We start from the raw sequence: 25,358 nt of genomic DNA, 5'->3' as shown, positions 1-25,358 counted from the left end.
TTTTCTCTGAATCAACACTCACATTCTAGCAGTACGTACTGATTTGGCCTAAATTGAGTACGTAGTATGTGAAAAAGAGCAAAATCTGCAGTAAGCTAAAACTCCCCGGATGTCTACTGATTCGGGAAAATTTCCCAGTATGCATCGGACCAGTCTGCCTCGCGTACTGTTTCCCACAATGCACAGTGCTCATTACACTTTTTCTTTTTTGATGGGGAGAACTTTTTTAAGTGCTATGAAAATTATTAAATCACATGAATACCAATTCCTAACTTTTTAAATTATAAATGGATGCCAAAGAAGCAGTTTTGCGATCAGCTTGACCGTTGTTTACTTCCGCTTTCCGAAACCGGAAATCTAGTGACGTCTGGGTCAGCATACTGCAGAACAGATCAAACAAAACAGTCACACTACAGACTAAATTCAAACGCAGTATGTAGTAGGCAGTACCTACTGCCTACTACATTTGTAGGTAGTATGTAGCAGGCCGTTTCTAAAACATCCACTATTTTCGAAACGGCCTGCTACATACTGTGTTTGAATTTGGTATGTAGTATGACTGTTCTGTTGGGTCTGATCTGCAGTATGCTGAGCCAGACGTCACTGGATTTCCGGTAGCAAACAACAGTCAAGCTGAGAGTGACACTGCTTCTGTGGCATCACTAATGATTTAAAAAGTTATGAAGTGGTTTATAATAATTTTCACAGCACCTTAACACGTAGTGAGAAATGTTCCCGAAACAGTATGACATCTGGGTAGTTTTGGCATACTGCAGATTTTGCCCTTTTTCACATACTACTTACTGAATTTTGGCCAAATCAGTACTTACTGCTATAGTAGGTGGTTTCGAAAACAGCCTCAGTTTGGGAAGCTTCAGTGCTGAAAACACAAAGATAATGCTGTTCCAGGAAATGTAATTGCATGCCGAAATCTAACAGATTGGTTTGGCTGCACCACTTTCATACTGATTAATAACTGGACGGGTGGAAATCCAGAGGAACTTCTTAGCTGAGATAACCCTTAGCTTGCATGTAACCCTTTCCTATCATATCATGCCGGAACAGTGCCGCTGTAGCCTCCTCATTGGACTCAGAGTAAAGTTTAGAGGCCTAAAGTTCACTTCTAAATAAAACACACTGGGTTAAAATTTGTGCTGGCTGATACAAAAAAAGGTAAATTTGTGTCCATGTTCATAAAAATATATTTTATCACAAACTGCCATGGGAACTGCTCGGTTCCTGTGTCATCACTTGGCAACTTCTATCGACCCTTTTACTAAACATTCTACCTCTGCCTCACTTTTCTAACCTGATAAAGGAATGGACAGTCAGCTCCTGCAGGCAGCTGAATGTAGAATACATTTAGAGCATCCTGCAGTCCCTGACTGGATATTCACTGAACAAAACAGGCTGGACTGTGAAATAAATGTATTCCTCATTGCCTCTGCTGTGGCCTGAGGCTGCCACGGAACTCTGGGGAGAGAGGAGTTATTGCTTAAGTGTGTTATGTGCTCGCTCCGTGCATCTGTATGTATAAAGTGTTGTACTGATGTGCCTGAGGAGGAAGAGGGAGCTCATCCCGGTAACAGCAGAGGGGAGGGGAGAGGTGTCAAAACATTAATGAAGGGTTGTGTGTTCCTCCATTCACTACTGCATAGTGTTGACAGAGCTGCAATAATGGGAGCTGCACATAATGAGCCTCTGCAATATGACAGCACACAGGAACACACTCACACACGTGCACACACACACATATATTGCAGTTTGGGAAGATAGCCACTGGCCTCTGTTGGTTAGCAGAGGAAGTGACCAACAGTCCATTACTTTGCATGCTCTATCTGTTCTAACTGGAACTGTTATATTGTCATTTTCAAGCTGGACTGCAAAGAAAGGCGACTATAATCTGCATGGGAAATATGTTAAACATGTTCTGGGACAATCAAATGCAGATGGAAACGAACCCAAATGAACACCATTGGGGATTTCAAATTTAGATTACACGGAATAAAATCAAGTCTGCATTTCCAAGACCTAATTTATTACATTAACGTGTCAGATAATACATTTTTTTGTCTTATATTTGTTATTTTTTGTTTATGATGAAAGGAGGATGGAAGTAAATATTGAGATGTGTGTCTTACAAGTATTTTACAGCTGTTGTTGAAACCCTTTCTACAAAAAGACGAGATCTCAGCTTGTTTTATCTTTTATACAAAGTCATAAAAATGACTCTTTATTGGCTGTTTTATGTTAACAAGAGAGTACAGAGACACTGAAGGCATTTACATGGACCTGAGTTTTCTGGTTTTGATCAGGTTCTAAAGTATCTTGCTTTCCAGTTTGTGCATGTAAAAATCATAAGCCCTTAACCTGATTTAGCGAACCGGTTTCTGACGGCTGCCGACCACCTCAGCAGGCACGGCCTCAGCCAAGTGACGTATCAGACGAACAAACATGGCCGCTGCTACATGAGCAAACTGAGGCTGTTTTCAAAGCGACCCTGCTACATACTACCTACTAATGTAGTAGGCAGTAGTACGTATTGCCTACTACATACTGTGTTTGAATTTAGTCTCTAGTATGACTGTTCTGTTCAATGCAGTACGCTGGGCCAGACGTCACTGAGTTTCTGGTTTCAGAAAGCGGAAGTAAACAATGGCCAAGATGATAGAGAAACTGCTTCTTTAATATCCCCTAATGATTTAAAAAGTGGTGTGCATTGTGGGAAACAGTACGCGAGGCAGACTGGTCCGATGCATACTGTTAAATTTTCCCGAATCAGTAGGCATCGGAAGGAATTTTGGTTTACTGCAGATTTTGCTCTTGTTCACATACTTACTACATACTGAGTTTTTGCCAAAGCTGTACGTACTGCTAGTATAGTAGGCTGTTTCGAAAACAGCCTCAGTTTTGTTTTAAGGTAGTGACAGACTTCCTGGTTTTAGTTATTCGTCTACCGTTTATGTTATTTTGTATTTTCTGCAGGTTTTTATGCTTCTGTCACTTTGCTCGAGAACTTTCCAACCGCAAAGATATTTTCATGATTTAATAAAAGAAGATGAGCTGTGTCTTGTTTTGTTTTAATATACAACACATATCTGTATACCAGTGATCAGGCAGGAACATCCAAGTTTCTTGTACAAAAGAGTCTTAGAAATGCATTAAAAATCCAACATTAGGAAAACTTAAAGGTCGTTTTTAAAGGAGAAAAAACAAACCAACAAAAAACATGCAAAACATTTTTAAAACAAAAAGCAAGTCAAGAATTGTGCTGAACTTACCAGAAAGCTGTGTGTGCATTGCTTGCGTCCTCGTTCCTTTCTTCCCCTCTGCTGGCTCAATGCGTCCCTCACTGCTGTCAGATATTCTAAAAGTTTCCTCCACAGGTGAGGAGCAGATACATTTTGGTTTAAATCCACTGAATAATCCTGCCCCTGTCACCCTGAGAGGGAATCATGGCATCCAGGTAAAATCAGGTATGTAGGTGTGAGTCCTTTCAGTCTTTTACAGGCAGGTTGATGGATTTGAAGGACTCATGCAGCAGCACTATGAACGACCACAAAAATACACAAGGAATGTCCTGCTCAAAAAACTTGTAATTTCTTATTTCTATTCTGGAAGCACGTCCTGAGTTTTGGAACTACATTTCCCATCGGGCTTTGGGTGCAGCAATCAGGAAGTGATACACCTTGTACTGAATAAGTTTGAAGCTCGTGGTTTTCTTCACATTTAGTTGAATCTAAAATGAAAAGTCCTGCAAAGTGACTGCTCTGTGACCATGGATTAACAAACAACAGTCAACTGGATTACTTTTAACCTGAAGAATTTAGAAACATGAAGATTGGGCTGCAAGATTGGTGTTCTTCAGGAAGAACCTTGTGATGGCTACGCTGGTTTTGGGACACCTGTCAGCGATAGCTAATAACAGAAAACGTGAGTCCCTCTCTTTCCAGCACTTTGTGTCATGTCTGTGTGTTCAAACTTCAATTGATTGAAGGGAGAAGAGGTATTGACAGAAATGCATTGATGTTTTCATGACCTTAAGATAATCAATTGCAGGAGTGACCTTTCTGCCCTGTTGGCTGTCCAATGATGTGTCATTTCTTGAGGCAGTCTTTCTAATTCTGTATTTTTGAGATTTTGAAACCAGGACCAGCTCATGGTTGATCAAACTTCATGGTGTGTACAAGTTCCCATTAGAGAGGAAGACTTTCTGCTTCTGTTTGTTTTATTTCTTTGTGTTTGAGGTGTCTAAAGTTGGTTTGGTTCTTTGGTCTTGTAGGAAACAGCAGCGTTTATGCAATCTTACCAGAGCTTTAGTCTTCACCTTCTTTAAAGTATTCCTTAATATTTATGTCTATAAAACTGTTGTTTAGTCGTTGCTTTAGACTGAAGACACTGCATTTTAAAAGCTGACATAACAGAGAAACTCCCTCCTGTCTATTCTACACAAGATAATCGCTCCTCTTCCACATGCTTAGACACGAAAATTCCTCAGAAAGGAGCTAGTTCACGCTGCAATGGGATTTAATGGTGGTAATAATCTGCAGCAGAAAAACCTGACAGGTGATGCAATTTCCTGGGCCTTTGCTTTTTTCCCCTATAATCTGGTTTAATAGGATGTGAAGCTTTAGTTGTGCTTTAATCTCAGTGAACAGACCACAATCCTTTAGCATGCCTGTAGCCCAACTTGATATGACAGCGTACTCAGCAAATTATTTACTTGGAAAGAGATTATTCTGCGCGCTGAAAGCCAAAGGTGATGTAAGCTAAGCTGAGAATTGTTTTTGCCGGTGTACTGCTCCGGGATGTTTTTGGGGCTGACAGGGACACAACAGCTGCTGTTCATTGGTATTCTGGAGCCGCTCTGCCTGCCTTGCTGTACTATGGAATGCATAGACTTTGTGACAAAGTTGATGAAGCATGCATTTTCATCACACTGCTGCGGCCGGGCGCCGACAGCAGCGATGGAAGCATTAAGCAGCAGTGGGAAAGAAAGGGGCAAGGACATAAGTAGTGCGTGCACACACACACACACACACATATTATGCGGTCCATGTACAGATTTTAGCACACTACTTGCTGTGTTTACTTGTGTATCTCTGCATCTATCTGTGTTCCTTTCCATCATGCATGGCAGCTTGGATCTAGCGTCAGCTGTTGAAACAAGTTTAAATCACTGCTAGGTTTCTTTGCATACATCCTCTCATGTTTGCACACACAGTCCCATGGATTCACACTGAGGTTTAGGGATGCACAGTATCATAACTTGAGCTTATATATACTTTTCATAAAGTGCATTTTCAATGTAGGTAAACCTGAAGCTTTCGGTTTTGCAGCTGCAGGGCTCCACTTTCAGATAGTGAAAATGTATAAATTGTGTCTTGTTACACTTTCAGAATTAAAGTTGCTGAGTAATATTTCAGATGCATGAGGTCTGAAAGTGTAAGAATATGAAAAGCAGTTAAAGTTTGGTTTTGCCATGGTACCAAAGTGACTCGGTCATGTTCAGGGAAATGATCGTGGTTTGGGTGAAATGACAAGGGACTTCCACTAGATCCGTATCCAGTCCGTCTCAGATCTGCTGCAGTCCGGCTCCCTGCTCTCTCGTCCGTCAACACCCACCAGTTGTGTTTGCGGAACACAGCAGGGAGCAGGACCGCTGGACAACTGGAGTCCGGTGGTAATTTCTGAATCAAGGATTCTCCTCCTCCTCATCCATGTTGTCTTTATGGTCCTTTGAAAACCTCTGACCTGTTGACTCCAGGCCTGGCTCTGCTCATCATGACGGCTTGTTGTTGTAGTTAAGTGTAATACGATCTGGTGATAACACAGAGTGTTTTATTCTGAAAATTAACCTGATGTTTTCATTTTGTTTTGGTGCCTGACTTCCTGTCCCGCTCCATCTGGTCTGTTGAGATTGATGTGTCGTGCTACGGCATCCGTCAAAAATAGAAGTCTTGTGTATCTGATCTGTTGCATTCCGACTTGCTGGATCAGAGACGAAGCCGGAACGAACGGAGCGGATTCAGTGGAAGTTAACACATCGGAGACGGACCAGACACAGATCTGGTGGAATTTGGCCGTTAGGCAAAATGAAGGTTCATACCTAACGGGATGTAAAAAGAACAAAACCTCTTGATTGAAACACTCTATTTGGGAATCAAAGCTCTATTTCGTGGACCCATCCATAATCCTAACCTACTTCCAAATCAGCCTTCTGGGCTTTTTTAATTAATTTTTTGTTACCAGCAAAAGCTTGGTATTGTTCTGTCTGCTGCTGTGAGAGTGTCGATAAAAATAGATGATAATGCATCTTCTGGCTTGATGGTTTAATGATCTGATAACATACCGCTGAGGTTCACAATTTGCTCTACAGTCCCCTACTTTTTAAAGTTCCTACTCATTCAAATCTTAACACAAAGACATGACACAAACTTTTACATTTTGAGTACGAGTATCACCTTTAACCATCTTGAGGAAACAATGAATATTTAGAAAATAAGCTACATTTCAACTCTTGCTGCAACAGTTATGTTTTTTATGTTTCTGTGCAGCAAATAATGCAGTGATAATTGGATGTACATGCAAGAGAAGGCATCATTGGACAAACACCTGTGTCACAGTCTTAACAAACACAGGCCAAAACACAGATCTTAGTTCCAATACGCCCACTACATCACTCAGTGGAAATGTGACGTCACCACACATACTGTTTCTGCATCAGAGGAGGTTTCATGGGGATGCAGAGTGAATCTGAGGCCCAAAATGTCAGACTGTTAAAACCCCATGTTCCTAATTCATGGATCAGTAGTCTGAAAGTATCTGATTATGTCTGTGACTTCATCTCCGGAGCTTGAGGATTAATTGTTACTGATTGCAGCCCGTGGAAACACACCAGCATACCTGTGAGGATAAACGTCATGCTGTCTCTCCGGTGTTGTGGTTTAGAGTGGAATGCATCTTCTGTGTGGCTCAGCTCTTGTACAGAAGGTTTTGCACATTTTCCTCCTGCATAGTTGGAGTATTTTGGCGCAGAAATGAAACAGTAATGATCAGCTGACTATTGATTTGGGCTCAGTGGTGATGCCAAGCTGTGCCGTGTCTGTGCGCCTCTCAAACCCCACAATTAATCCGTGTGAAGATGAACAGTGATTATTCATGGCTGGTTCATGGCGCTTTCAGGGAGTTGCAACAATACATCTTCATCACATCATGTTGGCTTGTTTTTCTTTGATTAGAGCTTATTTGACACATGTACGAGCCCCGTGAGGAACTTGAGAAGGGTGACATTTCTGATCCCGGCTCCAGCGTTGATTATTGTACATTTGGCTCCAACTTTCGAGCCCGTTTTCACTCTTAATTTATCAAAAAAGGCATCTTGGTCAATGGCCAGCGCCTACAGTGGCTCTTGCAAACCGTAGATAAATGATGTTGCACACTCAGTGAAAAACATATCAATGTTTTGATCTTAATTGAAGAGGACAAAATAAATAATAAAACCACTTTTAGGATAGTTAATGTAACATTTTGCAGACTCTTAAAAACGCTGCAGTCCCTTTGATTCTGTCTCATAACTTAAATTCTACCCCTCACCTCTCTCTCTTGAAGCACAGTGACTAATCCTCACACTTTTTAACTTGAAGTAAAACTCAAAGTGAAGCCTTCTGTCAGCCCCCCCTCTACCTGCAGCTTTGTGATTTATTGTTGCCAAGGCTTTGACTTAATTATTTATTTTCTCTCAAGAAAGCTGATCGTAAACCAGGAAACAGCATGAAAGAGAGGGAGGCCTAGAGAAGCTGCTTGATAAATGGTCCGTGGAAAAAAACGGACACCTGAATCCGACGGGCCAAAGACGGATATTGGCTGGAAAATAAAAAAAGGCCTCTCTCAGCTCAGATAACGCCTCAATCTGTCTCCTGAAGCGCTGAGAAGAACGGAGCGATCGTTCCAATTGGGGGCACAAACCATTCTTTTCAATATATTTAGAATAAATGTTCCTTTTGTTGTCTTTCTGAATGTCAATTACATTTTGGCCGCGTTTTCTCAGCTAACCGTCAATAAAGAGACCCGGCAGAGTCAGGTTGATCACCAATAATCACTTTCCTCCTGGATTTGCTGATTACTATGAGCTCAGAAAGCTGAATACCAAGGTGCTAATATGTTCCTTCAGTTGCTGGCAGAAAGCAGATAGATGGAGGGGACTGTAACAATAGCTGTTTTGTGTCCTCCTTCAGCAGTAGAAATGAGGCTCTAAATAGGTTTCCCGTCGGCTCATTCAAGACGACCTTGCTCTGTCTAAAAACCTGTTTAGTTCTTCATTCTGTGCATATAAACACAACCACAGCTGACATCAAATGAATCCAAAATAAACCTACTCTCATGAATTGTGTGCTTTGAACAGCCAGTTCTTTTTGAGTCGAAGGGCGCCTGGGCAATTTCATCTTTGCGTTGAGAATTATTTATGTGAGCTGCACAATAAGCAAACATAGGCTTTCCTTTTGGACAGGGAGGATACAGTCAAAATACAGTATGCATAGGAACGTGGGGATGCTCTGCTGCACATGCACACTGTGGGAAAGTCTCAGGAGAGCAGCAGTGTGTTACGTCTCCAGGCTTCACTCTTCTCTGAGTGTCAGAGGATCTTTGTTGTTGCTTACTTTGGGAGGAATCCGTGCACAGAAGACACCTGAAGCCTCTTCAGGGAAAGCTGAGGTTTTGTGACAGAACCTTGCTCATGCATTTCCCTCTGCTGGCCAGCAGAAGTCAGCATTGCTCCACAAAGAAAGCAGCTGACAGGGGTGAAGAGGAAGAGGGCCTTCACTTCAACGAGTAAAGAGGAGACACTCAATGCTTGATACCTTAAAAATGTGATAATCATATGTGTTTTGGATTAATCCTTTCGAAATTGCAGGGAAGTTTCCTGTATATAAAAATAAAATGTGATCTTACAGCGCACTACATTTTGTTTTAACATGTTTTTTAATCAAAGAGAACTCTGTTTGAAGCCTGATTTATACTTCTGCATCGCATCGATGGCGTAGCCTATGCCAGAGGTCTGCGTAGCTTCTGTACCTACGCAGAGGCCTACGCACGTAGCTGACGTGCACCTCCTTCAAAATGTAACTACATGTAGAATCGACGTGGACCGCAAGCCCTGTGATTGGTCCACTCGGTGGCATTGTATTTCCCACATTAACAGCACTTCTGGGATCCCCGCTCATCGGCCGTGTATTTCATCTCCCCCACTCTATTCTTCCATGTAATCATGTCTGTATGATTAGCAGCAACATGTATCAGCTGTAGATTAACATAACAAGCTCTTAATTGCTGTGGAAAAGTAAACAGAGATCGTAGTGGGGCCAGAAGCAGGAGACGGCTATCAGAGAGACCGTACTGTCCTCAAGCGTTGCGGCGGAGAATTGCTGTGCGTCCAAAATATGCATTTTGTATTTATTATGGTTCCAGGAGAGAAATGATGGAAACTTGAAGGACAGCAGATCGACTCAGACACCATGAGTTATAGCTTTAATACATTTTGATATTTGTTTAGTGCAATCTGTATCATTAATGCAATGTTGAACAGTGCAACTGCACATTGCATACTTTTAAATATCTTGCAGGCCTGACAGTTTTAATAAAAGTCTGAGCCTCACAGTGACATTTCCCTCTCTTCATATCCAACACCTGCTCACAAACAGTAAGTCGTCAAAGTTGGATGTCTGAATGTGAGGCGATGTCACAGTTTTCTGAAGTTGTGAAGAGGAAGGTGGAGGAAGATGAGGTGTGATATCACAGACGGAGCCATGGAAGCTGTTGGAGTTCAGCTTTACAGGCAGCAGGAGAGAAACAAACCCTGAGAGAGACAATGTCACCGAGCACAATGAGAGATAATAAGAAAGCTCTCATGTAGTCATGAAACTGCCCTGTGGGGTCACATCTTCAGCTTAGTATTGCCTCCACTCCTGGCCTACCCGGGGTCTGACACACACACACTTACACACACACACAGAGGCTTCTGCTGGTGTAAGCTCACACTGTCAGCGTGGAGGATTAAGTATCAGCGGGGCGGAGTAATGAGAGGTCACACGGAGACCCCTCCTCCTGGGTTCATCATTGTTCCCATCAGTCCTCAGGTGTCTGATGCTGTGACACAGCCAGGTTTCATTCCCTCTGCTTTTACTCAATAAAGTACGCATTAAGTGATGCAGACCCTCAGACTGACAGGAAACGGTTAGAGTCAAGTTGTTAGTGTGTGATGAACGGAGATAGTCAAACACTTCACTGCTGAATAAAGTATCAACATGTCAAATACTGAAGTTGTGTGTGACGGCCTCAGCTTAGTGTGACGTGTCAGATATTTACTGAACATGCAGTTACTTTCTTTGAAGTGATTGATGTGTCCTTCCACATCTGGAGCACCTGCCTGTTGATTTACAGCAGTGGTTCCCAAACTTTTCAGCACTTGACCCCCAAAATGTAGGTGCCAAAGACTCAATGTGGCTTCATTTAGCTGGTCTAAAAGAAAATTTGCTTACCTCTATGAGCGTGTGTCTGTGTTTCCTGTGCCGTTATGAATTAACCTACTGCTACCGATGCTTTTGATAATTAACTGTTCACTAACCCTAAACTTTGGAGTCATCTGGCAAAAAGAAAGGCAGAAAACTCATTCCATTTTCTATTATCAAGGTTTTGTTTCAAGGTTAGCTACTATTTTAGTCAGTATTCTTTACTATAATGGGTAAAATGTATTATTTTTAGATAACTTTAAAAAAAAAATTCTGGAAGACATCTCACGAACCCCAACTTTTGTCTCGCGATCCCCCAGGGGGTCCCAACCCACATTTTGGGAACCCCTGCAGTACACCACGCTCTCACACATGCACACCCTACAGATGCTGACTGCACACCCCTCATAACCGTTGCTATATCTCAGTCCATTTACTTTATTAGTGTAATAAATTACTCTTTATTTTGGCACTCCATCTCCCTTCATATCTTTTGTCACGGTCTCTGAGCCATGTTTAAGGAGCTCAGTCTCATACTGAGGCTACTGAGGCGTTTAACCCAGGAGTGACCCGGCTGATGCGCTCCCCTGTACATCTAATCAACATTTAAAGAGTTTTGAGGACTTATCATGTTGTGTGGATTCTGGTGACCCCTTTGGATGAAATTGGTAGTGTTTTTAAAGGATGAAGACTACATTTCCCATGAGCACCTTCACCCACTGTGGTAAAGATGTGTCTCATTGTTGTGCAAGCAGATGAATGAATACAGATCTTCTTTTCTTTGTTCAACTTTTATCAGGATGCAGAGTGATAAGGTCATGTGTTGATTTGTAGTTATGTCAAATTATGAACTGTAACGTAACAATGACTAAACTTTGTAAACTCTGATTTATTAGCTTACAGAAGGTGAGCAGACGTACCGGTTGACATGGGACTTCCACCAGATCCGTGTCTGGTCCGTCTCCGATCCGCTGTGGTCCGGCTCCGTACTCTCTCGTCCAGCAATGCCCACTGGTTGCGTTTTCGGAACGCAGCACTGAGCAGGACCGCTGGACAGCTGGAGTTATGTGACCGAGGTTTCCCGCGGCAATCACTGAATCGAAGATTCTCCTCCTCCTCTCCTCATCCATGTTGTCTTTATGGTACTCTGAAAACCTCTGACCTGTTAACTTTAGGCCTGGCTCCGCTCAAAATGACATTTTGTTGTCGTAGCTAAGTTAAAATTTATCTAACGATAACATTGAGTGTTTTATTCTGAAAATTAACCGGATGTTTTCATTTTGTTTTGGTGCCTGACTTCCTGTCCCGCTCCATCTGCTCTGTTGAGATTGATGCGTCATGCTCCGGCATCCGGCAAAAATAGAAGTCTTGTGTATCTGATCTGTTGCGTTCTGACCTGTCAGATCAGAGACGCAGCGGGAATGCAACGGAGCTGATCCAGTCCAAGTTAAAGATTGACTAGAATAGAAACCTATCAGATCTGGTGCCGTGACAGATCAGAGACGGACCGGACACTGATCTGGTGGAATTTGGCCGTTAATGCTACCGTCACAGCCCCAGTGTCGTGATGTGAGCTCCAGTGTCCCAATAAAAGTCTGATTAACTTAAATATACACACGGTTTAACTCTTTAGTCCTCACAATAGTGAAGCATTCACATTTTTGAGCTACATCATCTGACTTCAACTTCAAATCAACAATAAGCTCATGTAAAGCATCCAGAATTGACTCTGGAGCTGCCAATTTTGAGAACAGGCTGGAAGTGCAGGCATCACTGCTCTAATACTCACACGACCCCTTAGATTGCATCTCCCAGACAATAAAGAGATGATCCATCTTCATTTACAGCTCTTCATATCTGCCTGGGCTGTTGTGTGTATTCAATTGATCTGTTCATATTGTTATGAATCTCTATCAGGCCGTCTCTCAGAACAAGCACCCATCGGCGTTCCCCCGCGTCCAGCTCCGCCTCTCATCTCTCACACATCAGAATAATCAGCAGGTACAGCGCCGTCGCTCTGAGCCTTGACAGTAAAACAGAGGGGACTCCTCTGCATACTAAAGCAGACAATATGAATACAAAACAAGGCTCTGAGGCCCTTTTGATGCATGGTGGTGCATAATTACACAACACAGGGTATTCCTTCTAGAGGTGCTTTTTTGTTTGGTGGATGTCCTTTCTTTTGACAGTTTGTTTTATACGTGGTTCTTTCTGCTCCCACATTCTGTGTGAGCGATGTGAGATTTGTGCATTTTCTACAAAGGGTCTGAAGAATAAGAGTCCCTGGTCCCTGTATCATGATGTTATCGTTGCCGTGCACCATGCATCAGGCAACATGTCACGACTTACCCTGAGAATCCCACCCTTGTTTTTCCTTGAGTGATAATTGAGTGTTTTTTTTATAGCTGTAAAATCCCAGCAGACGCCAAACAAACATGAATGCATCTTAGAAACATTGTGTGTACACTAAGACTAACTTATCCTGACTTACCCCTTTGTGCAGTAGATTTAATCAATAAGCTACTGCCGCTCTACGTGACATCTTTCTGCTTTAATATGAACCAAAGTGTACACAAGAAGTAGATGCACATAAGAAGATAATTTCAAAAATGAAGATAATGCAGAGCTTTAACCTGATTTTTTTCTGTTGATCAGCAGGGGGCGAATCTGTTGGTTACAAAAATAAAACAGAAAGAACTTTTCTCATTGGATTTATTACCTCAGCACATTTTTTCCTAATAGGTTCATGGTCTCAATCACTAGTTTGAGGTCCTCTTCAAAACAGCATGGTGTTCACTTTTTGAATTAAAGTCACATCTTGACTAAGATAGAGAAGGAAGCAACTATGCTTTCTGACAAGTTGCAACCACAGTGACCTGTCAAAGAAAATAAGATGCTATACTTAAAACAAATAAATAAATAAAATAAAAAATGACTAAAATTTGAACTAGATAATAAATAAATAAATAAATACATAAATAAATAAATTAAGTAAGGTGAAATAAAAATGTTCTAAGAATAAAACTCAGAACAGAACAGATTTCTGCACATCCGTCTAATACAAATGCAAAAACTGTCATCACAGCAGAGGTCTCTGTTGCTTCATCATCCATCGTGTTGCAAACATCCCGTTGTGGCTTGCCTTGACGTCATGTCCTGCCTCCTGGGACTTATCACAACCCTTGCCTTACTGCCTCTTCATCTTACTGTAAAGACTTCCAGCTATGGGGAACATGTTTGAACCATCAACTTTTGAACATTTGATTGGCAAATCTCCTGAAAATTATAAAGAAAATGTCCGTGAACGAAGTTTAAATCTGCTGCAGTGTGTTTGTACTTTCATGTCTGGATGTTTAATTAATGTGTAGTGAGTGGGAGTGTGTTTTATGTCTGAAAAACCATATGTTTGTCTTCCCATAGAGCTGTCCCAAAGGATTCCCCCGTGCTGCCTACATGCTTCATACACATGTTCTCTGTATGTTTGTCTCTGTCTCTTTACCTCTCTCCATGCTGGAGCCAATCTGTTTGAAATTCACAGCTTGTGTAACAGTAGCCATCAAAGGTTAGGCATTGAATTCAGCCACCGAAGAATTAATTACAGCAGAAATGGTTCCCATCTTATAGCAGCAGAAGCCAATCAGGTTCAATACGAGCAATCCGTTCAGCATCTCTATCTGACCTGTGCAGCACACTGCCTCATCAGATATGGACATTGTTATGTGGTTCACAGATAGCCAGTCACAGGAACAGATAATTAAATCTACTTGAGATGAAAAAAAGAGCCAGAGAGATAGCTTGTATTTCTTCTGGGTGTTGAAGAAAGTGAAAGTGCTCCAGTAAACATACATCCCCATCAAAGTTTGGAAAGGTAGAAGAATTGCTTTGAACTATCTCTGCCTGCATCTGGTAATGTATTTATTTTTATCAGAGTCGAGGTGGCTGAAATGCACCACAGCACCGTGTTGTTATGAGATGCACATTACTGCTTTTAGGGAAAATTCAAATTTTCCGAGATTCTGTAACTTCAGCCTGCAATAATTTGGACCCCAGGTGAATAAATGCATGGTTTGGTTCTGCAGTAACTCATACAGAAAAGTCTCAGTTAGCATTTGATATGCAGCACATCAGAATTCAGAATCAAGCTGTTCAGTACCGTCGGATTTAGGTTGTTTTTGATGCTGAAAGGTGGAGAAGTGAACTTAATTGTGCATTTCCCACTCATAAAGGTTCAAATAACCCAATATAGTGGTGATTTTTTTTCTAAATGTAGAGAATAGAGTTATATTTCACAATATTCTCCCCTTAAGCTTAGTCCCATGTGATTCAAGATGTCCAAGTCTTGCCTCCTTTCACCAAACAACATTTCAGCCCAGAGTGCACTACAGTAGCCGTTAGAATAACAGGCCTAACCGTGGAGAACCTTTAGAAAACAGCACTCTCTTCATTTAATCTTCTGCTCCCTAACCTGATTCTCCTTCATCTTGTTTGCCGTCTGTGGCCGGGGGAATCTAATTCACGAGAGGTCGATGACAGAATGGGGCCTGTGGTCCTGTTAAAAGGCTCCTGTGCTGCTCTCTGTGTGGAGAGAGATTACTGTGGTGAAGTTAAAGCTGGACATCAAAGGATGAGTGTATCAGGGAATTTATTAGAGTGGAGTTAGTGGTTTTGATATGTGTTTGACTGGAGGATACACCTTGAATCCCACAGCTTTTGTGTGACCAATTTCAATTAAAAGTAACACAGTAGAAGAAACATTTTTGACACTTAAAAACCTGCCAAAGAATTACTTTTGCCTTCAAGATGGATGAGGATTTACAGCACAGGTCCATAATACCACTAACGTAAGCTTTCTAACGCCAATGCTGTCTCGATTTCAGGACTGTCCCTGCTTTCTGACTGATGCATCTGCACTATGAGTACAGCGTCAGTAGACAGTAAGTTTACTCCTTACTCACACGGCCAAGCAGCCAATATCTGAGACACTTGAGTTGCCAAGAAGAGATATTGTTTTCCTGATAAAGTTTTGCCTTGTCTCACACTAAGGAGCTCTAAGGCTGTGCTTAGTACTCGTCTTCTTGTCTTTATGCCAGCAAGTTCTGTAGATCCCTGTTAATATCCCATCTCAAAGTCTGCATGGTTTGCAGTTTTAGCTCCAACCTTGACCTGTTCCTAACTTTACCAAGATGCTTTTTAGTGCCTCCATAAAAACTGTTGATCATGTATCATGTATGTTTAAGTTTAAACACTAATGTTGGGGTAAATATCATCATTTGTTTTTTAAAGCAGGACTAGAACTCTGAGATGTGGTTTCAAAAGAGGCATATGATGGTGAGGAGAACTTTCTGGTCCTTGATGGAGCTGAAGGCTCCTCAATCACACAATAGTACAAGTCAGCTACAGCACAGCAGGGCAGAGCTATGTATAAGAAATACTGTATTTCAAGAAGCTTGTTTGAATGTTGGTGAATTATTGCGGAGGCAGAAATCTTTAAGGGCTTTCTGACCCTGACAAAGAACCCATATGAAACTGACTTTATTTTGTGAACCCACCCTTTAAATCTGTAAAGTGAAGGCTACTACAGGCATTAAATGACAAGTGTTGCACCTACAGTAATTTGGGAGAGTCACAATGGATTTAAAAAAACATCAGTCAAAGAGAAGGCACCAAAGTTCAAGACATCCTAACCAAGCAGCAACCTCAGGTCTCAAAACATGAAGCCCATGCGGAAGTGTTTTAACTGCAATTCATTGAGAATCCGCTTGAGGCTGGCTGAAGTAACACTGGAAACCACATACACACCCATTCAAAAAAGACGATCTTTACAGCATTAATAAACATGTTTACAGCCTGGTTCAAAAAGCAGCTTGGGTCTACGTAACTGATTTCTCTATCGGCACACACTGTACTGGGGGTAAATTATTTTCTAACGCAACGGTTCAGGAGATATTAAGACTACGAGTTTTTGCCCAAATAAGGACATGATTGACTTGACTGACAGGCGGAAACACATAGCTGTTGGCGAGGAGACTCAAACCCTGCCTCTTTAAGTCACACTAAGTTTGGATGAGTTCAGCATTACCAATATGGCTGCCACTGACGATTGGCTTCAAAACAGCACTCGGGAACAGATGGGCGACGTCACAGATACTACGTCCATTATTCATACAGTCTATGATCCTAACCTTTCCGAAAACAGCTGATTCTCTTCTAATCCGACAGAACAGCTTGATAACTTTTATAAGACTGTCAGCCAGTTCAGGTACATGTCTGCAGCTTACAAGCTCTACACTTAACATCTGTGGAGTCTTATCAGGGTCTTTCTTTAGATTAGAAGAGCTTGTATCAAGCCACACATTTCCCTCATCTCATCCCTGACATCGCAGTCCATGATGAGGAAATACCAATGAAAATGAGATACACAGAAACAGCTTGCTAAATTAATTTCCATTGTGATGCTGCAGCCTCCTGTACACACAAACAGAAAACGTTAGCAGCATGTCTGCTGTTTCTGCAGTAAACTATTTGCCCGGGTCAATTTGTGGTTGAAATTTTGCTGATATTGACCCACATCCAGAGAGGGGGCGGATAGGTTGCCCACAACAGTGATTTCCCCCTCACAGCATGCACACCCCTTGACCAGGCATGAAATTGACCTTGGCCTGCAGGCTCGGAGCTGAGATAAGCCCAAACAGGCCCGATAAAAACCAGGTTCCCTGGACACCCGCAGACTGAGTGGTGACGGGAGCAACCTTGGGGCCATGACGTCAGAGAGGTTTTATTATCCCCTCGCTGCAAGCTCTGAAAGACATGCAGAGTCTGAACACAGCCGGTCTGCCCACCTGCCCGCCGTACTCGTGTGTGGCGTATTAAAATTCATGAGCTTCGTTGGTTTGAATGCCAAGGTTTATGGCAGCGTTCTCCCTGTGCATAGGTCCTCAGGGGGGAGTGCTGGGAGAGATTAGAGAAGGACGGTGGAGAGAGATATGGGATCAAGAGGGGAAGAGAGTGAAAGAGACAGATAGGGAGGATAGGAGGAGATAAGGGGAGAATGGAGGAAAGGAGGCAGAATGCTGATATTGGACATTTCATCAAAATCCTGGAGTTCAATGTTTACAAAATGAGCTTTTCTTTTAAGATATCTGAGCAGATAAGGGAAAGAGCAAAGTATTGGATAAATAATAACGCTGACGTGATGGTAGCACTGCATGAAAAGTTAAGAGAACACCTTTAAAATTTTATCCCTCTGGGTGTATGGATGTATAAAAGTTACAGAACTTAAAATGCCAACCCTAAAACGCTGAAAGTCAGGTAATGAAAAGAGTCAGCCGAGTTCATCATGTGGGCATCATGTCTAAGCACAAAAGTCCATGTTTCATTAGCATTTCCATCCAGGATGTCTCATTACCAGGTTTTACTTCTCCACCATCACAGTTGTCATTTTTAAAATGTTTTTGTGTTATGAACACATGGACAGACAAAGGGACGGAGGTATGTGACCACCAAGATGACGGCAAAGGGTGAAACAGGTAAAGCAATGTAGCAGTAGGGCTCCAAGTACACGGCAAAAAGGTGATTAAGTTTTGATTGCAACAAAACAATTTTTTCAAGTGGGATGGCACAACAGCATAATTATTCATTTCAGCTGTCATAGTGAACATGTTTAAACAGCAGAGGAAGGCAAAACATGAACAGGTTTTGTCTTTAGTATGTCCTCCGTTAGGACCTACACTACCAGTCAAAAGTTTGGAAACACCTTCTCATTCAAGGGTTTGTAATTATTTTAATTATTTGAAACACTGTAGATTAATACCAAAGACATCAAAACTATGCAAGAACATATATGGAATTATTTAATGAACAAAAAAGTGTTAAACAACCCAGAATATGTTTTATATTTTAGATTCTGTAAAGTAGCCTTGTCAAGAGTTCATTTGTAGAATGACTTGCCTTCTTAATGTGTTTGAGACCATCAGTTGTGTTGTTCAGAGGTAGGGTTAGTACACAATGGATAGCCCTATTTGACTACTGTTGTAATCCAGATTATGACAAAACCAGATTATTTCATAGTTTTGATGTCTTCAGTATTAATCTACAATGTTGAAAATAATTAGAATAAATAAAAACCATTGAATGAGAAGGTGTTCAAACTGTTGACTGCTAATGTATGTGCTAATGTATGTTTACTTACTTCTTATAGGTGCTTACTATTGCTAGGTTACAAAAGTTGGTGAGGGCAGGGCTCTAAAGGTTGACCTGTTTCCACTGAGAGAGTTGTTAGCATAGCGGCTAAAAACAGCTGATGCAGAGGGGATATTTGTTGATTTGGACGCTGAGCACTGAAGTGCATTGGTTTTGTAAATAAATAGTGCTAGTTCATAAAGGACCAAAAGTGAACACAGACCCTTGCTATTAATTGTGTTCTTCGTTGGCCCGTATTGTTCAGTTTAGAAGTAATTCAGGTGCTTTGTTGAGAAACTTTTTTTTTTCTTTTTAGCTCTGGCAGCGCCTATTCTCTATTCAAACCAAATGAAGTCCAGCATTTTCAGCGCTCAGTGTCCTCTGTGCAAACATGTTGCTGTGCTTTCACCCCTCTCCAAGCAACCTAGCAACAGTAAATGCTGGTGACTAGTGCCCTGAAAATTGAAGTTGTGCAGGCTGCAAGTGCAAAAGTGTCACAGCCCCCTGAGGGTGAAAAATATTCTGACAAGGATGACGGGAAAGAATCGAGATGGAGACAGTTTTGGGATGCTGGTTTAGAACAGTCTGTAGTTTACTTTTGCAGAGGCTGTAGTCCTGAAAGCCTGTGCTCAAGGTTGACTTTGACACTCTCTCTGCAGCTCTACTGCCAAAAAACATACTAAAGAAAAAACATCCAATAGTCTTATGCTATTTCACTCAAAACTAAAAATGCTGATCCTCATGATCAAACTAGATTCAGATGATCTGCAGAGTCTAAAGGTGTTCATCCTCTGAGCACCGTAAATGTGGGGATAACATCTCACAACAATAGATCAGACCATTTTGAGATATTTCAGGATCAAACTGTTGGACAGACTGACCAACCAGCACCATTTCTGCTCCTACAGCAATGCCAATTTTCTTTTCTTTAATGAAACTCTAGTGTGCTTTGAGAAAGACACATACTGTATGTACACAACACGCCCATCAACCACACACTCACTCTCTTCTTTTTTCAGATTCTTGCTTTATAATATCTGTACTGGCTCGGCGTGTTCTGGGAATTATTCAGAATGAAAGCAATTTGAAGAATGTTGTCCAGGCAGATTCACTGTACAAATAAGTGAAAGGCATTGAAACAGAGAAAGATGAGTTAAATGAGTTGAAGGAGAAATAAAGGAAAGATATAGAAGTTATAAGTGGCTGAAGCTAAATGAAATGCTGGAGGTCAGGGAGAGTGAAACTCTGGAGTGGTTAAGTACGTGAAGCTAAGGGAAGGTTTTACAAAAAAAAACATGAGGAGGCTTTCAGAGAATGAAGTTTCCTTGGTGCAGAGAAAACTGACTGAAGCATGCTGCTGACGGTATGAAACCTGGCAACAAAGACGGGTGCGGTGACGGATTGGGGGAAAGTGCAGGTGAGTGAATGAGGAGGAAGTGAGGTGTGCAAATAAGGAGAGAGGGATGGAGTGACTGAATGAGCGGGAGAGTGACAGACTGAGAGAGCGAGGCGCTGACTGAATAAGAGAAGGGGACATGGCTGACTGACAGATAGAGAGAGGAAGTGAAGGAGGGAGAGATTGGGTGACAGTCTTACTTAGAGAGACGTTGCATAGAATGAAAAATGTGGAAATGTGATGAAAGAGGAGCTCTGCCTTTTGAGCGCACAGGGGGCAGTGTTGCTCTGAACACACACTGTGCTTGGCTCTGATAAAGCCAGTCTGTCTCTGCAGCTGACGAGCTTTGGGAAGTACATAAATGACAATTTTAGGAGAGAGATAACCTCAAAACAGTCCATTTTATTTATTTAACTGTGCAAACTACATGTGATGATTAAGGAAATAAATGTGTTTGAAAGCCAGAAATTAAGTATCAACAAGACCTCTTTGTTTGTTTTTATGGTGCAACTGATTCTTAAAGGTCCACATCAGACCTGAAAGTTTGACAAACTTTCATTAGATTTTAAGAAAAACTCAAATTAAGTTGATATGAATCATGCATAACACTCAGTGTTATGATTAATCACTATGTATGATATATGATTTGTTATGGTATCCAAATCATTGATTTATCAGCCATGGACAGTGGCGTGGATAGTTTTTGAGAAACCCAGTTGTTCACCACTTTGGTCTACAATAAATCAATCTCAACAAATATCAGAAGGGCAATGAAATTTTGTGTGGACAGTTGTTATCATTTTTTTTTTGTGATCTGGATGTTTCATCTTGCACCACCATTATGTCGAGTTCACCCCAGATGCGAACGATCGCGCTATTCAGGCATATAGAATCACAGGAATGTTTTGTGTTTACTCGCTGTATTCGTGTGAATGACTCGCTCAATTCACACTTCAAAATTGCGTGTACACGAGTGCCCAAGACGCGACATTTCGCGAGAGGGATGAGTGCTCACAGCGAGCTCCTGTTTATTCCTGATCCTATGAAAAGTAGGTAGAGGCACAAAGTTCAGACATTTCAACTCTCGTGAATTATTAGCGCGAATAAATTTGCGTCACTCGCGCAGACCCTGGGCCCTGTTTATGACATACTATGGGGATGTAAAGGACTAAGAGGTACAAAATATTTCGTGTAATTCCTGTTGACACCTCAGCAGAATGTGCTGTGATGACTTTAATCCTCACCGGCGACTGCAGCCAATCAAACGGACAAAGCTTGCCTTTGCATTTTGTTAGCAGGATTAGGTTTCCTCGCAAAAATCTGGCAGATGAGGAAATTTCTTTTCCCATCATGGTAGGTTACATTGTTCAAGGTTGATGCACAGCTTTTGGTAATATGTGATCAGGTCTGTACAAGGTGTTACATTTTAAAAGCTAGATTAACTCTGTGGCTCCCTTGTCTGACTTTTTACAGAGCTCATCTCTTCATGCAGCTTGACGTGGTTGTACAGCAACCCTGTCGAAATGGACTTTGCCCATATTATTAATGGAGGAGAACAGGTAGCTGCTGCTGTGACACCTTTGAAACATCAGAAGCATTAGTGCCCGTGGTCGGCTCTGGCAGCTGCTTCACAGCCTTTATCTGTTTGTGCCCGGTGGATTCAAAGCCTGAGGAAAGTGTTTTTCTTTTTATATTTTAAGCACTCCCTCTTCAACTTGAGCCTCTTGATAACACATACAGTAACCTTAAAAAAAACCAACCTCATTTCTAAACTCTGTCTGAATAAAAGCTACCTTTTTCTTACAACGTTTTTAAAGAAAGAACTGAGTTGAGTCTTGTAGAGATTGTTACATTCACGATGGCCACACTTCTCCAGCTTCCCTTTCCTTTCTTTTCAAAGTGTCCCACTGATCGGCTCTGACTTAAACACTTAAGCGATGACAAAGAGCAGCTAATTAGAGAGTGGAATGTGAATGTGTGATATGGAGGTCGAGAACTGCACAGACTCCCACAGAGGGTTTGAACAACAGGAAACCTTTTCATCTGAACCATAATTTCATCCAGAAAGTATTCAAGGTCTTGTTGGAGGAAAGAGAACTGGCAACTAAACTTCACAAGGATGACTGTCACAATGTGAACCTATACCGAGTAAAAATAAAACGTGTTCATGGAATTCAAGACACCGAAAATCCCCCTGTAGTGCTGCTACAGGTTGTTGTTCCTCTCCCTGCATCACTTTCTTAGTCTGTGACATTCCCAGAAGTCAGCCTAAAGGGTTGTTTCAGAGGTGAGGTTATGACGTTACCTCTTTCATGAGCTCCATAGGTTGCACTGATAATCATCTAAGCAATTATCTTTTTTTCATGTATTTACAATGTTCAAAATTTGGACCGAAAACTGATTGAACATAAAGGGCACTGGCTCAATAGTTGTTGTATTGTTTTGCATTATTATTAAATAAAGAAAATGGAACCATTGAATGACACCAGTGCATGACATAAATCAATCAATCTTGTTTATATAGCGCCAAATCACAACAAATGTTGTCTGAAGACCCTTTCCAAACAGAGCAGGTCTAGACCGCACTCTATGTTCTATTATTAACTAAGACCCAACATCAAGACAGGATAAGATTACAGTCCATCTTACAGACAGGACTCAGTTGATCGCATCTTAATCCACCATGAGCAGAGCACTTTTGCCAGCATTTAGTAAGTTACAGTGGCAAGGACAAACTTCCTTTAACAGGCAGAAACCTCCAGCAGGACCAGACTCATGTTAGACACACATCTGCTGAGACCGTGTTGGAGAGAGGGACACAGGATGATGATAGTGGTGAGGCAGCTAGTAGTTTGTAACATGACATGAGCCTTTAACATCAGATTACATTGTAGCATAACAAATTACCTGTATAACACAGTACATACTTGACCCCTCTGAAGTTGTATGGTATTGTTTCAGTGGTATGAAGTTCCTAGAAAGAAAAAATGTCAGCTGCTTGATGTTAATTTTTGAACCCATCAGCGATCACCCCCTATCATCGTCAGGCAGTGATCGGTCAGTATACACTACCAGTCAAAAGTTTGGACACACCCTCTCATTCAATGGTTTTTATTTATTTTAATTATTTTCAACATTGTAGATTAATACTGAAGACATCAAAACTATGAAATAATCTGGTTTTGCCATAATCTGGATTACAACAGTAGTCCAAATAGGGCTATCCATTGTGTACTAACCCTACCCTCTGAACAACACAATCTGATGGTCTCAAAACACATTAAGAAGGCAAGTCATTCTACAAATGAACTCTTAACAAGGCTCATGTTAATTAGAAACCATTCCAGGAGACCACTTCATGAAGCAGACTGAGAGGAATACCAAGAGTGTGCAAAGCTGTCATGAAGGAAAAAGGGGGCTACTTTACAGAATCTAGAATATAAAACATATTCTGCTTTGTTTAACACTTTTTTGTTAATTGAATAATTCCATATATGTTCTTTCATAGTCTTGATGCGTTCAGTATTAACTACAGAGTTTAAAATAATTAAAAATAAATAAAAAACGTTAAAATGACAAGGTTTTTTCCAAACTTTTGACTGGTAGGTACCTCTGGAATAGATGCCTCCTTCTCGGGTGGTTAGCATGAAGCTAATTCCAGCATAGATTTCCTATCTGTGTGGCATTTACATCCACAACACAAACACTGTCATGGTTGGAGTAGTGCTCATTCATCTGTTGCATGTAGGTCTCAGTTCACCAGCAGTCAGTAAGTTACACAGAGCCTCACTCTGGCTTACTGCAGCAGCATGAACCTGAAAGAGAGAAAAAAGAACATCATGATGCAGGTTTATAAATAAAAATGCAAACTTTGTCAGGTTTGTCCACAAGTGAAGAAGAAAACTGATCCAAGGTCCGATCAATCTCTAAACGCTGAGTAGCTTGTGTAACACTGTGTTGAGCAGATTCGTTGCTGAAGTGGATGCAGATATCTGTTTATGGAGACCTCAGACCACAGCTTATATATTTTTATGCAGACTCTGTAAAGATGACTTAATCTTATACATGCATTTCACACTGTGCTGTCCAATTTCTTTGTGTTAAGCTTGTCCAGCCCACAGTAACTGAGGGGACTTACACATGGTGAATACATTAGTGCAGTGTAACACAAATCGCAGCCAAGGCTTTACAATACCCAACTGAGATAGTGTGGCAAGCAATCAGCTTGTAAGACTGCTGTTATTGCATTATCTATACAGTAGATCCCTTACACAGTGTGCTAAAATCCCAATTCAGCCTCATCAGAACTCTATTTTTTTTACAGTGTAATCATGTTGGAAGCAATCAGATCCAGTAGCAACAGGGGGAACGAACACAGGACTCTTACATTCTTTTCATACAGCGTGAGAGCTTCTTGTAATCAGGGTTAAACCTGTTCCCATGCCGCTCTGTAAAAAAAAGCTGCAGCACATATTTTAAACTCCTTTTGGGTCAGGAGCCATCGTCAGAGAGACTTTATGAGGGTCGATAGTTCCGGCTTGCTGATGTCCAGTACAGATTAGATGTCCTGTTTTACGGTTGTGATAATTAGAAAAGGCTTACTCTGCACTTTCCCGGGAGTGTTGTCCCTGAATTATGACTCTTAAGGCTGTTCAACACACAATTAATTGCTCTGATGACTGGTTGTTCCTTTCACCCTCCATCCCCATTGTGGTCCCTTTTCTTCTCTTCATTTTTCTTTCCTCCTGTACTCAGCTGCCTCTGTTTTTCATCTGCGTTTGTACAGCATACTCTCTCTTTGGACACTCTGTGATGAGGAATGGCCTACTTTAAGAAAGCCTGCGTCAGACCCTGGTACCCTTGGGTGTCTTTTCTTTTTCTGTGGCCTGCAATTTCCGTGTTAATTGTCGCGACAAATGTATAAACTTGCACACATCTGAAAGGGCATGTTCACTATCTCACGCCCAACAGTGTTATCTATTTCATGTGTGTTGATCATTCTGAGGTAAACACAAATGGTAGTTTTAGAAGCATTAACACCAAACAGGATCTTGGTGAAAAGTCTTGATGACAAAACAACAGGGAAGTTGTGTGATCCAGTGTTGTAACGGCGCAGAGAAAAATTGAATAATCCCAATCAACAGTCAATAAGACGCTGTATGACTGATACAGATGTATGGTGTGATGCTGAACTGAAAACAAAAACCGTTGGATAGTCAAAGGTCTGTCTGAAAAACCTGAATCTCATTTGACTGTAATAATTGAAAATCTAGTCT

At 41.4% G+C, this 25,358-nt stretch overlaps 1 protein-coding gene across 1 annotated transcript in view; it reads left to right on the top strand.

The window, feature by feature from the left end:
- Nucleotides 1–3,605: 3,605 nt before the first annotated feature.
- The window catches only part of LOC117820660 (inactive dipeptidyl peptidase 10-like), a 210,450-nt gene continuing 188,697 nt past the window's right edge, over nt 3,606–25,358 (top strand). The window contains exon 1 of the mRNA XM_034694508.1: nt 3,606–3,933. The gene's annotated coding sequence lies outside the window, so the exon portion shown is untranslated. The remainder of the gene's footprint in view (nt 3,934–25,358) is intronic.

This window comes from Notolabrus celidotus, chromosome 10 (genome assembly GCF_009762535.1).
Source record: "Notolabrus celidotus isolate fNotCel1 chromosome 10, fNotCel1.pri, whole genome shotgun sequence".
NCBI lineage: Eukaryota > Metazoa > Chordata > Actinopteri > Labriformes > Labridae > Notolabrus > Notolabrus celidotus.
The sequence above is the reverse complement of the archived record's forward strand: the minus strand, read 5'-3'. Positions and strand labels throughout refer to the sequence as shown.